The following is a 14853-nucleotide window of genomic DNA, read 5'->3' on the forward strand; positions in this document are numbered from 1 at the left end:
CTTGGAAGGGACCCTAAAGACCATCTTGTTCCAAGCGGAGCGATCTTCCCCTAGAATAGGTTGCTCAGAGCCCCGCTCCCAGCTGGCCTTGGATGTTGCCAAGGATGGAGCATCCCCAGCCTCTGTGCACAGCCTGGGCCAGTGGCCCAGCAGCCGGAGTGGAAAAGAGCAGCTTCATTAGATCCAACTTCAAGCTCACTCCTGCAGTTGAAAGGCTTCTCCTCCCTGTGCCCATCTTTCCTAGAGCTGCAGGGAGGCCTCGCCAGCCCCCTTCTCTTTCCAGGCTGAGCATCCCCAGCCCCACACGGACAGCAGTCCGATGCGTGGCAGTCAAGGCTAAAGGGTAGCAAATGGCTACATCAGGAAGTGAGAGATGGAAGCTTTTGGAGATGGAAGCTTTACCTCTAAATGTAGAAAAGAAAGAGAAGTGGAGGGGGAAATGGTGGGACTCTGGCTCTGTTCTAACTGGCGAAGATTTTCTTTTCTTCTTTTCTGTCGTGCTAACCCAAGTTCTGTTGTTTGAAAGGAGGTTTAGCAAAATATCCATCGTCTTCTCCACTGCTGAAACACTGAACAACACCTGGGCAGGCTGAGGATGCAGAGCAAAACCTGCAAATATCTACTGCTGATCGTGATCCTGGGGAATGCAGCTAAAGCCAGCCAAAAGCAATTTCTGGAAAGTCAAGCCTGCTTTACGTTTTCTGGAGTTTGGTTGTGCCAACTTCACCAGTCATTTCTAAAAAAGGAAAAGAAACTCCAAGCAAAAGAGAGAAAAACACAAAGAAACCAACCCAAAGAAACCAATCAAACAAACAGATAAAACACCCCCAATCAAACCAAAGGCAATGAGAAGTTAGGACTAGTTGTAAGGATATCACAGCAGGCGAATGGCTGCTTCCTACTTGGATCACCATCCAAAGCCACCTAGAACAACTTGTCCAAAACATATCCAACAGGAGAAATGGAAAAAGTGATCCATGGCAGCTCTGCATTGTGGTGAAGGATGAGCATGCAGTGGTCCAGATGCAGCATTGCTCACCCTCCAGGCTGCTGTTTGCTCTGCTGAAAGACTCTTGCAGGACTCTTGTGGCCCCTCTCCATGCAATGGAAATCCTTGCCACAGCTCTCAGTTGAGGCACTGGCATTTCCAGAGCCAGATTCAGGCACAATCCTACTGCCTGCTGAGCATCTGGGAAAGGTGCTGAGCATCTTCAGGCCTAGAAGCACAAAAGAGCTCAGGCTCTCCCCGAACTGGGTTTTCAGGGCAGCTTTCCATATCTCTGCAAGATTTCTTCATCCCTCAACACCTCTGACTTTATTATGTCCAACGATGCATTTGGGTTTCTTCCGTCCTCTTGTGTGCCCGTGAGTAACCTTCCACGTGGATGAAGGAGATTGTGTACAGGACAATTGATTGCGGCATTGCCATTTGGCTTCACTGTCACTCAGCTGAACACGGTCCTTATCTAAGAAGGACTTCCAAGAAATGGGTAGGAGTTTTGGCTGTGAGAGGAGCAGAAAGCACATTTTCTACAGCAAATTGCTAGCTGATGCACTTTCCTCCCTGCCAAAATAGTGATTGCCATTCATCTTCCTGGGAAGAATGTAAAGACCCATTCAGAGATGCCAGGTTCAGCTGGCCTGTGGCTTTGTGTGCCTCATTTCACATGTCCAATTTCAAGGGCCACTAAAAGAGGCTCATGTTTGCCTTGCTACCCACAAGTGCTGTAGGTATTTCCAGGAGAAGAGGGAAAACATCGCTGTCCTGTGGTGTGGTAGAAATGCCACCACAACTGTGATTGTGTGAGCAAAGCCAGCCAGTGCTTTTTGGGGCAGCAGCAGCAGCTGAGAGTGTGGCAGAGCGGTTGTGATACTCTTTTTAGAGTCCTGCAAACATTGTTCCCGAAACAACCCACAGCTTTGCAAATGTGCCCGAAGAAAATGCAAAGAGAACTGGGGTGTGAAAATCAAAGACTGTTTATCTGTAGAAGAAAAGGAACAAGAATGAACTACACCACATATTTACACTGTAAGAATATTGGTAACAACAACAACAACAACAACAAACTATAGAACCTATTTACCTGAGAAGAGATCTAACAAAACTCTATGAAACGTATTTACAGACAACTTAAACAAACTCTAAAACCTCTATCCTGAACACAACAACTGTAAAACGTATGTACAGCAGGGTGGCATCTGTGTCTGTGATGTCCCTAAGTCCTGCAAGAAAAACAAGTAGCACGGTCAGTGCAGTCAGGCACGGAAGGGTGTTCCATGTGCTGCCGGGCTGGGACACTGGCCCAGTGGGACTCTGCTGCCAGAAGGGAGCCTGGCTGGGGGCTGTGGCCCAGGCACTGGAACAGGGCTTGTGTGGCCCACAGCAAGCCCAGGCCAGGCCAGGGATGGCCAGCAGAATCCAGTGCATGGGCTAGCGTGCCCCTGAGCAAGAAGTGCCCAGCCCGGCCCCAGGCTGGCAGCAGGGGCCCCACTCTGCCTGTGGGGAGCACCTGCCTGTTCTGCTGCTGGCATCGGTCTTCATCCCAAGACCATGTCTTCCTCCTTGTCTTTTAGATCAATATCCATCTCTTCAACATAATCTTTCGTTTCCACCTCCATCTCTTCCTCTGTCTCGTACATATCCACATCCATCTCTTCCTCTCCAGTATCCTCTCCGTCCACTTCCATGGCTTCTTCTCTATCAGTCTGTGTATCGACGTCCGTCTCCTCCTCTCCGTCTGTGCCAGCCTGCAGAGGTAGCAAAATTTCCCAGCCTGTCCCACAGAGCTCCAGCCCAGCCAGGCAGCTGCGGGGTGTCCGCCTCCGTGGAATAGTACCATACCTCTTTTGGAACAAATGCAGACATCCTGCAGGGATGGAGAGCAAAATCCAAGCGATGGGGAGCTTTGGGGACTGCTGGGGGAATCAGGGAGCAGGTGGCAACAAGGTGACAGGGGTAGGCTTGGAGCAGGGTGAATGAAGAGCGTGCTGGCACAAGGAGCCAAGGGTTGTGTTGTGGCCGTTGCTGGATGCTGGAAGTTCTAGCTGGAGCGTGCACTGTGACATCACCGCCAGGAGTTCAGGCCCAGGCTGAAGTGGACAACAGAGACCGTAGAATGAATGATGGAATCCCTGGGTGCTTGGGCTTGGAAGGGACCCTAAAGACCATCTTGTTCCAAGCGGAGCGATCTTCCCCTAGAATAGGTTGCTCAGAGCCCCGCTCCCAGCTGGCCTTGGATGTTGCCAAGGATGGAGCATCCCCAGCCTCTGTGCACAGCCTGGGCCAGTGGCCCAGCAGCCGGAGTGGAAAAGAGCAGCTTCATTAGATCCAACTTCAAGCTCACTCCTGCAGTTGAAAGGCTTCTCCTCCCTGTGCCCATCTTTCCTAGAGCTGCAGGGAGGCCTCGCCAGCCCCCTTCTCTTTCCAGGCTGAGCATCCCCAGCCCCACACGGACAGCAGTCCGATGCGTGGCAGTCAAGGCTAAAGGGTAGCAAATGGCTACATCAGGAAGTGAGAGATGGAAGCTTTTGGAGATGGAAGCTTTACCTCTAAATGTAGAAAAGAAAGAGAAGTGGAGGGGGAAATGGTGGGACTCTGGCTCTGTTCTAACTGGCGAAGATTTTCTTTTCTTCTTTTCTGTCGTGCTAACCCAAGTTCTGTTGTTTGAAAGGAGGTTTAGCAAAATATCCATCGTCTTCTCCACTGCTGAAACACTGAACAACACCTGGGCAGGCTGAGGATGCAGAGCAAAACCTGCAAATATCTACTGCTGATCGTGATCCTGGGGAATGCAGCTAAAGCCAGCCAAAAGCAATTTCTGGAAAGTCAAGCCTGCTTTACGTTTTCTGGAGTTTGCTTGTGCCAACTTCACCAGTCATTTCTAAAAAAGGAAAAGAAACTCCAAGCAAAACAGAGAAAAACACAAAGAAACCAACCCAAAGAAACCAATCAAACAAACAGATAAAACACCCCCAATCAAACCAAAGGCAATGAGAAGTTAGGACTAGTTGTAAGGATATCACAGCAGGCGAATGGCTGCTTCCTACTTGGATCACCATCCAAAGCCACCTAGAACAACTTGTCCAAAACATATCCAACAGCAGAAATGGAAAAAGTGATCCATGGCAGCTCTGCATTGTGGTGAAGGATGAGCATGCAGTGGTCCAGATGCAGCATTGCTCACCCTCCAGGCTGCTGTTTGCTCTGCTGAAAGACTCTTGCAGGACTCTTGTGGCCCCTCTCCATGCAATGGAAATCCTTGCCACAGCTCTCAGTTGAGGCACTGGCATTTCCAGAGCCAGATTCAGGCACAATCCTACTGCCTGCTGAGCATCTGGGAAAGCTGCTGAGCATCTTCAGGCCTAGAAGCACAAAAGAGCTCAGGCTCTCCCCGAACTGGGTTTTCAGGGCAGCTTTCCATATCTCTGCAAGATTTCTTCATCCCCCAACACGTCTGACTTTATTATGTCCAACGATGCATTTGGGTTTCTTCCGTCCTCTTGTGTGCCCGTGAGTAACCTTCCACGTGGATGAAGGAGATTGTGTACAGGACAATTGATTGCGGCATTGCCATTTGGCTTCACTGTCACTCAGCTGAACACGGTCCTTATCTAAGAAGGACTTCCAAGAAATAGGTTGGAGTTTTGGCTGTGAGAGGAGCAGAAAGCACATTTTCTACAGCAAATTGCTAGCTGATGCACTTTCCTCCCTGCCAAAATAGTGATTGCCATTCATCTTCCTGGGAAGAATGTAAAGACCCATTCAGAGATGCCAGGTTCAGCTGGCCTGTGGCTTTGTGTGCCTCATTTCACATGTCCAATTTCAAGGGCCACTAAAAGAGGCTCATGTTTGCCTTGCTACCCACAAGTGCTGTAGGTATTTCCAGGAGAAGAGGGAAAACATCGCTGTCCTGTGGTGTGGTAGAAATGCCACCACAACTGTGATTGTGTGAGCAAAGCCAGCCAGTGCTTTTTGGGGCAGCAGCAGCAGCTGAGAGTGTGGCAGAGCGGTTGTGATACTCTTTTTAGAGTCCTGCAAACATTGTTCCCGAAACAACCCACAGCTTTGCAAATGTGCCCGAAGAAAATGCAAAGAGAACTGGGGTGTGAAAATCAAAGACTGTTTATCTGTAGAAGAAAAGGAACAAGAATGAACTACACCACATATTTACACTGTAAGAATATTGGTAACAACAACAACAACCACAACAACAACAACAAACTATAGAACCTATTTACCTGAGAAGAGATCTAACAAAACTCTATGAAACGTATTTACAGACAACTTAAACAAACTCTAAAACCTCTATCCTGAACACAACAACTGTAAAACGTATGTACAGCAGGGTGGCATCTGTGTCTGTGATGTCCCTAAGTCCTGCAAGAAAAACAAGTAGCACGGTCAGTGCAGTCAGGCACGGAAGGGTGTTCCATGTGCTGCCGGGCTGGGACACTGGCCCAGTGGGACTCTGCTGCCAGAAGGGAGCCTGGCTGGGGGCTGTGGCCCAGGCACTGGAACAGGGCTTGTGTGGCCCACAGCAAGCCCAGGCCAGGCCAGGGATGGCCAGCAGAATCCAGTGCATGGGCTAGCGTGTCCCTGAGCAAGAAGTGCCCAGCCCGGCCCCAGGCTGGCAGCAGGGGCCCCACTCTGCCTGTGGGGAGCACCTGCCTGTTCTGCTGCTGGCATCGGTCTTCATCCCAAGACCATGTCTTCCTCCTTGTCTTTTAGATCAATATCCATCTCTTCAACATAATCTTTCGTTTCCACCTCCATCTCTTCCTCTGTCTCGTACATATCCACATCCATCTCTTCCTCTCCAGTATCCTCTCCGTCCACTTCCATGGCTTCTTCTCTATCAGTCTGTGTATCGACGTCCGTCTCCTCCTCTCCGTCTGTGCCAGCCTGCAGAGGTAGCAAAATTTCCCAGCCTGTCCCACAGAGCTCCAGCCCAGCCAGGCAGCTGCGGGGTGTCCGCCTCCGTGGAATAGTACCATACCTCTTTTGGAACAAATGCAGACATCCTGCAGGGATGGAGAGCAAAATCCAAGCGATGGGGAGCTTTGGGGACTGCTGGGGGAATCAGGGAGCAGGTGGCAACAAGGTGACAGGGGTAGGCTTGGAGCAGGGTGAATGAAGAGCGTGCTGGCACAAGGAGCCAAGGGTTGTGTTGTGGCCGTTGCTGGATGCTGGAAGTTCTAGCTGGAGCGTGCACTGTGACATCACCGCCAGGAGTTCAGGCCCAGGCTGAAGTGGACAACGGAGACCGTAGAATGAATGATGGAATCCCTGGGTGCTTGGGCTTGGAAGGGACCCTAAAGACCATCTTGTTCCAAGCGGAGCGATCTTCCCCTAGAATAGGTTGCTCAGAGCCCCGCTCCCAGCTGGCCTTGGATGTTGCCAAGGATGGAGCATCCCCAGCCTCTGTGCACAGCCTGGGCCAGTGGCCCAGCAGCCGGAGTGGAAAAGAGCAGCTTCATTAGATCCAACTTCAAGCTCACTCCTGCAGTTGAAAGGCTTCTCCTCCCTGTGCCCATCTTTCCTAGAGCTGCAGGGAGGCCTCGCCAGCCCCCTTCTCTTTCCAGGCTGAGCATCCCCAGCCCCACACGGACAGCAGTCCGATGCGTGGCAGTCAAGGCTAAAGGGTAGCAAATGGCTACATCAGGAAGTGAGAGATGGAAGCTTTTGGAGATGGAAGCTTTACCTCTAAATGTAGAAAAGAAAGAGAAGTGGAGGGGGAAATGGTGGGACTCTGGCTCTGTTCTAACTGGCGAAGATTTTCTTTTCTTCTTTTCTGTCGTGCTAACCCAAGTTCTGTTGTTTGAAAGGAGGTTTAGCAAAATATCCATCGTCTTCTCCACTGCTGAAACACTGAACAACACCTGGGCAGGCTGAGGATGCAGAGCAAAACCTGCAAATATCTACTGCTGATCGTGATCCTGGGGAATGCAGCTAAAGCCAGCCAAAAGCAATTTCTGGAAAGTCAAGCCTGCTTTACGTTTTCTGGAGTTTGCTTGTGCCAACTTCACCAGTCATTTCTAAAAAAGGAAAAGAAACTCCAAGCAAAAGAGAGAAAAACACAAAGAAACCAACCCAAAGAAACCAATCAAACAAACAGATAAAACACCCCCAATCAAACCAAAGGCAATGAGAAGTTAGGACTAGTTGTAAGGATATCACAGCAGGCGAATGGCTGCTTCCTACTTGGATCACCATCCAAAGCCACCTAGAACAACTTGTCCAAAACATATCCAACAGCAGAAATGGAAAAAGTGATCCATGGCAGCTCTGCATTGTGGTGAAGGATGAGCATGCAGTGGTCCAGATGCAGCATTGCTCACCCTCCAGGCTGCTGTTTGCTCTGCTGAAAGACTCTTGCAGGACTCTTGTGGCCCCTCTCCATGCAATGGAAATCCTTGCCACAGCTCTCAGTTGAGGCACTGGCATTTCCAGAGCCAGATTCAGGCACAATCCTACTGCCTGCTGAGCATCTGGGAAAGCTGCTGAGCATCTTCAGGCCTAGAAGCACAAAAGAGCTCAGGCTCTCCCCGAACTGGGTTTTCAGGGCAGCTTTCCATATCTCTGCAAGATTTCTTCATCCCCCAACACGTCTGACTTTATTATGTCCAACGATGCATTTGGGTTTCTTCCGTCCTCTTGTGTGCCCGTGAGTAACCTTCCACGTGGATGAAGGAGATTGTGTACAGGACAATTGATTGCGGCATTGCCATTTGGCTTCACTGTCACTCAGCTGAACACGGTCCTTATCTAAGAAGGACTTCCAAGAAATAGGTTGGAGTTTTGGCTGTGAGAGGAGCAGAAAGCACATTTTCTACAGCAAATTGCTAGCTGATGCACTTTCCTCCCTGCCAAAATAGTGATTGCCATTCATCTTCCTGGGAAGAATGTAAAGACCCATTCAGAGATGCCAGGTTCAGCTGGCCTGTGGCTTTGTGTGCCTCATTTCACATGTCCAATTTCAAGGGCCACTAAAAGAGGCTCATGTTTGCCTTGCTACCCACAAGTGCTGTAGGTATTTCCAGGAGAAGAGGGAAAACATCGCTGTCCTGTGGTGTGGTAGAAATGCCACCACAACTGTGATTGTGTGAGCAAAGCCAGCCAGTGCTTTTTGGGGCAGCAGCAGCAGCTGAGAGTGTGGCAGAGCGGTTGTGATACTCTTTTTAGAGTCCTGCAAACATTGTTCCCGAAACAACCCACAGCTTTGCAAATGTGCCCGAAGAAAATGCAAAGAGAACTGGGGTGTGAAAATCAAAGACTGTTTATCTGTAGAAGAAAAGGAACAAGAATGAACTACACCACATATTTACACTGTAAGAATATTGGTAACAACAACAACAACCACAACAACAACAACAAACTATAGAACCTATTTACCTGAGAAGAGATCTAACAAAACTCTATGAAACGTATTTACAGACAACTTAAACAAACTCTAAAACCTCTATCCTGAACACAACAACTGTAAAACGTATGTACAGCAGGGTGGCATCTGTGTCTGTGATGTCCCTAAGTCCTGCAAGAAAAACAAGTAGCACGGTCAGTGCAGTCAGGCACGGAAGGGTGTTCCATGTGCTGCCGGGCTGGGACACTGGCCCAGTGGGACTCTGCTGCCAGAAGGGAGCCTGGCTGGGGGCTGTGGCCCAGGCACTGGAACAGGGCTTGTGTGGCCCACAGCAAGCCCAGGCCAGGCCAGGGATGGCCAGCAGAATCCAGTGCATGGGCTAGCGTGTCCCTGAGCAAGAAGTGCCCAGCCCGGCCCCAGGCTGGCAGCAGGGGCCCCACTCTGCCTGTGGGGAGCACCTGCCTGTTCTGCTGCTGGCATCGGTCTTCATCCCAAGACCATGTCTTCCTCCTTGTCTTTTAGATCAATATCCATCTCTTCAACATAATCTTTCGTTTCCACCTCCATCTCTTCCTCTGTCTCGTACATATCCACATCCATCTCTTCCTCTCCAGTATCCTCTCCGTCCACTTCCATGGCTTCTTCTCTATCAGTCTGTGTATCGACGTCCGTCTCCTCCTCTCCGTCTGTGCCAGCCTGCAGAGGTAGCAAAATTTCCCAGCCTGTCCCACAGAGCTCCAGCCCAGCCAGGCAGCTGCGGGGTGTCCGCCTCCGTGGAATAGTACCATAGCTCTTTTGGAACAAATGCAGACATCCTGCAGGGATGGAGAGCAAAATCCAAGCGATGGGGAGCTTTGGGGACTGCTGGGGGAATCAGGGAGCAGGTGGCAACAAGGTGACAGGGGTAGGCTTGGAGCAGGGTGAATGAAGAGCGTGCTGGCACAAGGAGCCAAGGGTTGTGTTGTGGCCGTTGCTGGATGCTGGAAGTTCTAGCTGGAGCGTGCACTGTGACATCACCGCCAGGAGTTCAGGCCCAGGCTGAAGTGGACAACGGAGACCGTAGAATGAATGATGGAATCCCTGGGTGCTTGGGCTTGGAAGGGACCCTAAAGACCATCTTGTTCCAAGCGGAGCGATCTTCCCCTAGAATAGGTTGCTCAGAGCCCCGCTCCCAGCTGGCCTTGGATGTTGCCAAGGATGGAGCATCCCCAGCCTCTGTGCACAGCCTGGGCCAGTGGCCCAGCAGCCGGAGTGGAAAAGAGCAGCTTCATTAGATCCAACTTCAAGCTCACTCCTGCAGTTGAAAGGCTTCTCCTCCCTGTGCCCATCTTTCCTAGAGCTGCAGGGAGGCCTCGCCAGCCCCCTTCTCTTTCCAGGCTGAGCATCCCCAGCCCCACACGGACAGCAGTCCGATGCGTGGCAGTCAAGGCTAAAGGGTAGCAAATGGCTACATCAGGAAGTGAGAGATGGAAGCTTTTGGAGATGGAAGCTTTACCTCTAAATGTAGAAAAGAAAGAGAAGTGGAGGGGGAAATGGTGGGACTCTGGCTCTGTTCTAACTGGCGAAGATTTTCTTTTCTTCTTTTCTGTCGTGCTAACCCAAGTTCTGTTGTTTGAAAGGAGGTTTAGCAAAATATCCATCGTCTTCTCCACTGCTGAAACACTGAACAACACCTGGGCAGGCTGAGGATGCAGAGCAAAACCTGCAAATATCTACTGCTGATCGTGATCCTGGGGAATGCAGCTAAAGCCAGCCAAAAGCAATTTCTGGAAAGTCAAGCCTGCTTTACGTTTTCTGGAGTTTGCTTGTGCCAACTTCACCAGTCATTTCTAAAAAAGGAAAAGAAACTCCAAGCAAAAGAGAGAAAAACACAAAGAAACCAACCCAAAGAAACCAATCAAACAAACAGATAAAACACCCCCAATCAAACCAAAGGCAATGAGAAGTTAGGACTAGTTGTAAGGATATCACAGCAGGCGAATGGCTGCTTCCTACTTGGATCACCATCCAAAGCCACCTAGAACAACTTGTCCAAAACATATCCAACAGGACAAATGGAAAAAGTGATCCATGGCAGCTCTGCATTGTGGTGAAGGATGAGCATGCAGTGGTCCAGATGCAGCATTGCCCACCCTCCAGGCTGCTGTTTGCTCTGCTGAAAGACTCTTGCAGGACTCTTGTGGCCCCTCTCCATGCAATGGAAATCCTTGCCACAGCTCTCAGTTGAGGCACTGGCATTTCCAGAGCCAGATTCAGGCACAATCCTACTGCCTGCTGAGCATCTGGGAAAGCTGCTGAGCATCTTCAGGCCTAGAAGCACAAAAGAGCTCAGGCTCTCCCCGAACTGGGTTTTCAGGGCAGCTTTCCATATCTCTGCAAGATTTCTTCATCCCTCAACACGTCTGACTTTATTATGTCCAACGATGCATTTGGGTTTCTTCCGTCCTCTTGTGTGCCCGTGAGTAACCTTCCACGTGGATGAAGGAGATTGTGTACAGGACAATTGATTGCGGCATTGCCATTTGGCTTCACTGTCACTCAGCTGAACACGGTCCTTATCTAAGAAGGACTTCCAAGAAATAGGTTGGAGTTTTGGCTGTGAGAGGAGCAGAAAGCACATTTTCTACAGCAAATTGCTAGCTGATGCACTTTCCTCCCTGCCAAAATAGTGATTGCCATTCATCTTCCTGGGAAGAATGTAAAGACCCATTCAGAGATGCCAGGTTCAGCTGGCCTGTGGCTTTGTGTGCCTCATTTCACATGTCCAATTTCAAGGGCCACTAAAAGAGGCTCATGTTTGCCTTGCTACCCACAAGTGCTGTAGGTATTTCCAGGAGAAGAGGGAAAACATCGCTGTCCTGTGGTGTGGTAGAAATGCCACCACAACTGTGATTGTGTGAGCAAAGCCAGCCAGTGCTTTTTGGGGCAGCAGCAGCAGCTGAGAGTGTGGCAGAGCGGTTGTGATACTCTTTTTAGAGTCCTGCAAACATTGTTCCCGAAACAACCCACAGCTTTGCAAATGTGCCCGAAGAAAATGCAAAGAGAACTGGGGTGTGAAAATCAAAGACTGTTTATCTGTAGAAGAAAAGGAACAAGAATGAACTACACCACATATTTACACTGTAAGAATATTGGTAACAACAACAACAACAACAACAAACTATAGAACCTATTTACCTGAGAAGAGATCTAACAAAACTCTATGAAACGTATTTACAGACAACTTAAACAAACTCTAAAACCTCTATCCTGAACACAACAACTGTAAAACGTATGTACAGCAGGGTGGCATCTGTGTCTGTGATGTCCCTAAGTCCTGGAAGAAAAACAAGTAGCACGGTCAGTGCAGTCAGGCACGGAAGGGTGTTCCATGTGCTGCCGGGCTGGGACACTGGCCCAGTGGGACTCTGCTGCCAGAAGGGAGCCTGGCTGGGGGCTGTGGCCCAGGCACTGGAACAGGGCTTGTGTGGCCCACAGCAAGCCCAGGCCAGGCCAGGGATGGCCAGCAGAATCCAGTGCATGGGCTAGCGTGTCCCTGAGCAGGAAGTGCCCAGCCCGGCCCCAGGCTGGCAGCAGGGGCCCCACTCTGCCTGTGGGGAGCACCTGCCTGTTCTGCTGCTGGCATCGGTCTTCATCCCAAGACCATGTCTTCCTCCTTGTCTTTTAGATCAATATCCATCTCTTCAACATAATCTTTCGTTTCCACCTCCATCTCTTCCTCTGTCTCGTACATATCCACATCCATCTCTTCCTCTCCAGTATCCTCTCCGTCCACTTCCATGGCTTCTTCTCTATCAGTCTGTGTATCGACGTCCGTCTCCTCCTCTCCGTCTGTGCCAGCCTGCAGAGGTAGCAAAATTTCCCAGCCTGTCCCACAGAGCTCCAGCCCAGCCAGGCAGCTGCGGGGTGTCCGCCTCCGTGGAATAGTACCATAGCTCTTTTGGAACAAATGCAGACATCCTGCAGGGATGGAGAGCAAAATCCAAGCGATGGGGAGCTTTGGGGACTGCTGGGGGAATCAGGGAGCAGGTGGCAACAAGGTGACAGGGGTAGGCTTGGAGCAGGGTGAATGAAGAGCGTGCTGGCACAAGGAGCCAAGGGTTGTGTTGTGGCCGTTGCTGGATGCTGGAAGTTCTAGCTGGAGCGTGCACTGTGACATCACCGCCAGGAGTTCAGGCCCAGGCTGAAGTGGACAACGGAGACCGTAGAATGAATGATGGAATCCCTGGGTGCTTGGGCTTGGAAGGGACCCTAAAGACCATCTTGTTCCAAGCGGAGCGATCTTCCCCTAGAATAGGTTGCTCAGAGCCCCGCTCCCAGCTGGCCTTGGATGTTGCCAAGGATGGAGCATCCCCAGCCTCTGTGCACAGCCTGGGCCAGTGGCCCAGCAGCCGGAGTGGAAAAGAGCAGCTTCATTAGATCCAACTTCAAGCTCACTCCTGCAGTTGAAAGGCTTCTCCTCCCTGTGCCCATCTTTCCTAGAGCTGCAGGGAGGCCTCGCCAGCCCCCTTCTCTTTCCAGGCTGAGCATCCCCAGCCCCACACGGACAGCAGTCCGATGCGTGGCAGTCAAGGCTAAAGGGTAGCAAATGGCTACATCAGGAAGTGAGAGATGGAAGCTTTTGGAGATGGAAGCTTTACCTCTAAATGTAGAAAAGAAAGAGAAGTGGAGGGGGAAATGGTGGGACTCTGGCTCTGTTCTAACTGGCGAAGATTTTCTTTTCTTCTTTTCTGTCGTGCTAACCCAAGTTCTGTTGTTTGAAAGGAGGTTTAGCAAAATATCCATCGTCTTCTCCACTGCTGAAACACTGAACAACACCTGGGCAGGCTGAGGATGCAGAGCAAAACCTGCAAATATCTACTGCTGATCGTGATCCTGGGGAATGCAGCTAAAGCCAGCCAAAAGCAATTTCTGGAAAGTCAAGCCTGCTTTACGTTTTCTGGAGTTTGCTTGTGCCAACTTCACCAGTCATTTCTAAAAAAGGAAAAGAAACTCCAAGCAAAAGAGAGAAAAACACAAAGAAACCAACCCAAAGAAACCAATCAAACAAACAGATAAAACACCCCCAATCAAACCAAAGGCAATGAGAAGTTAGGACTAGTTGTAAGGATATCACAGCAGGCGAATGGCTGCTTCCTACTTGGATCACCATCCAAAGCCACCTAGAACAACTTGTCCAAAACATATCCAACAGCAGAAATGGAAAAAGTGATCCATGGCAGCTCTGCATTGTGGTGAAGGATGAGCATGCAGTGGTCCAGATGCAGCATTGCTCACCCTCCAGGCTGCTGTTTGCTCTGCTGAAAGACTCTTGCAGGACTCTTGTGGCCCCTCTCCATGCAATGGAAATCCTTGCCACAGCTCTCAGTTGAGGCACTGGCATTTCCAGAGCCAGATTCAGGCACAATCCTACTGCCTGCTGAGCATCTGGGAAAGCTGCTGAGCATCTTCAGGCCTAGAAGCACAAAAGAGCTCAGGCTCTCCCCGAACTGGGTTTTCAGGGCAGCTTTCCATATCTCTGCAAGATTTCTTCATCCCCCAACACGTCTGACTTTATTATGTCCAACGATGCATTTGGGTTTCTTCCGTCCTCTTGTGTGCCCGTGAGTAACCTTCCACGTGGATGAAGGAGATTGTGTACAGGACAATTGATTGCGGCATTGCCATTTGGCTTCACTGTCACTCAGCTGAACACGGTCCTTATCTAAGAAGGACTTCCAAGAAATAGGTTGGAGTTTTGGCTGTGAGAGGAGCAGAAAGCACATTTTCTACAGCAAATTGCTAGCTGATGCACTTTCCTCCCTGCCAAAATAGTGATTGCCATTCATCTTCCTGGGAAGAATGTAAAGACCCATTCAGAGATGCCAGGTTCAGCTGGCCTGTGGCTTTGTGTGCCTCATTTCACATGTCCAATTTCAAGGGCCACTAAAAGAGGCTCATGTTTGCCTTGCTACCCACAAGTGCTGTAGGTATTTCCAGGAGAAGAGGGAAAACATCGCTGTCCTGTGGTGTGGTAGAAATGCCACCACAACTGTGATTGTGTGAGCAAAGCCAGCCAGTGCTTTTTGGGGCAGCAGCAGCAGCTGAGAGTGTGGCAGAGCGGTTGTGATACTCTTTTTAGAGTCCTGCAAACATTGTTCCCGAAACAACCCACAGCTTTGCAAATGTGCCCGAAGAAAATGCAAAGAGAACTGGGGTGTGAAAATCAAAGACTGTTTATCTGTAGAAGAAAAGGAACAAGAATGAACTACACCACATATTTACACTGTAAGAATATTGGTAACAACAACAACAACCACAACAACAACAACAAACTATAGAACCTATTTACCTGAGAAGAGATCTAACAAAACTCTATGAAACGTATTTACAGACAACTTAAACAAACTCTAAAACCTCTATCCTGAACACAACAACTGTAAAACGTATGTACAGCAGGGTGGCATCTGTGTCTGTGATGTCCCTAAGTCCTGCAAGAAAAACAAGTAGCACG

At 49.9% G+C, this 14853-nt stretch overlaps 1 long non-coding RNA gene across 1 annotated transcript; it reads right to left on the minus strand.

Moving 5' to 3' along the window:
• Nucleotides 1–1961: 1961 nt before the first annotated feature.
• LOC147649973 (uncharacterized) lies at nucleotides 1962–6650 on the minus strand. Its single transcript, XR_015277172.1, has 3 exons — nucleotides 2843–6650; nucleotides 2515–2748; nucleotides 1962–2223 (listed from the first exon to the last, which is right to left on the minus strand). It is a non-coding gene; the product is annotated as an uncharacterized LOC147649973 (long non-coding RNA).
• Nucleotides 6651–14853: the final 8203 nt, after the last annotated feature.

This window comes from Cyanistes caeruleus, chromosome 17 (assembly GCF_971803275.1).
Source record: "Cyanistes caeruleus chromosome 17, bCyaCae1.hap1.1, whole genome shotgun sequence".
In the NCBI taxonomy this organism is placed as follows: Eukaryota; Metazoa; Chordata; class Aves; order Passeriformes; family Paridae; genus Cyanistes; species Cyanistes caeruleus.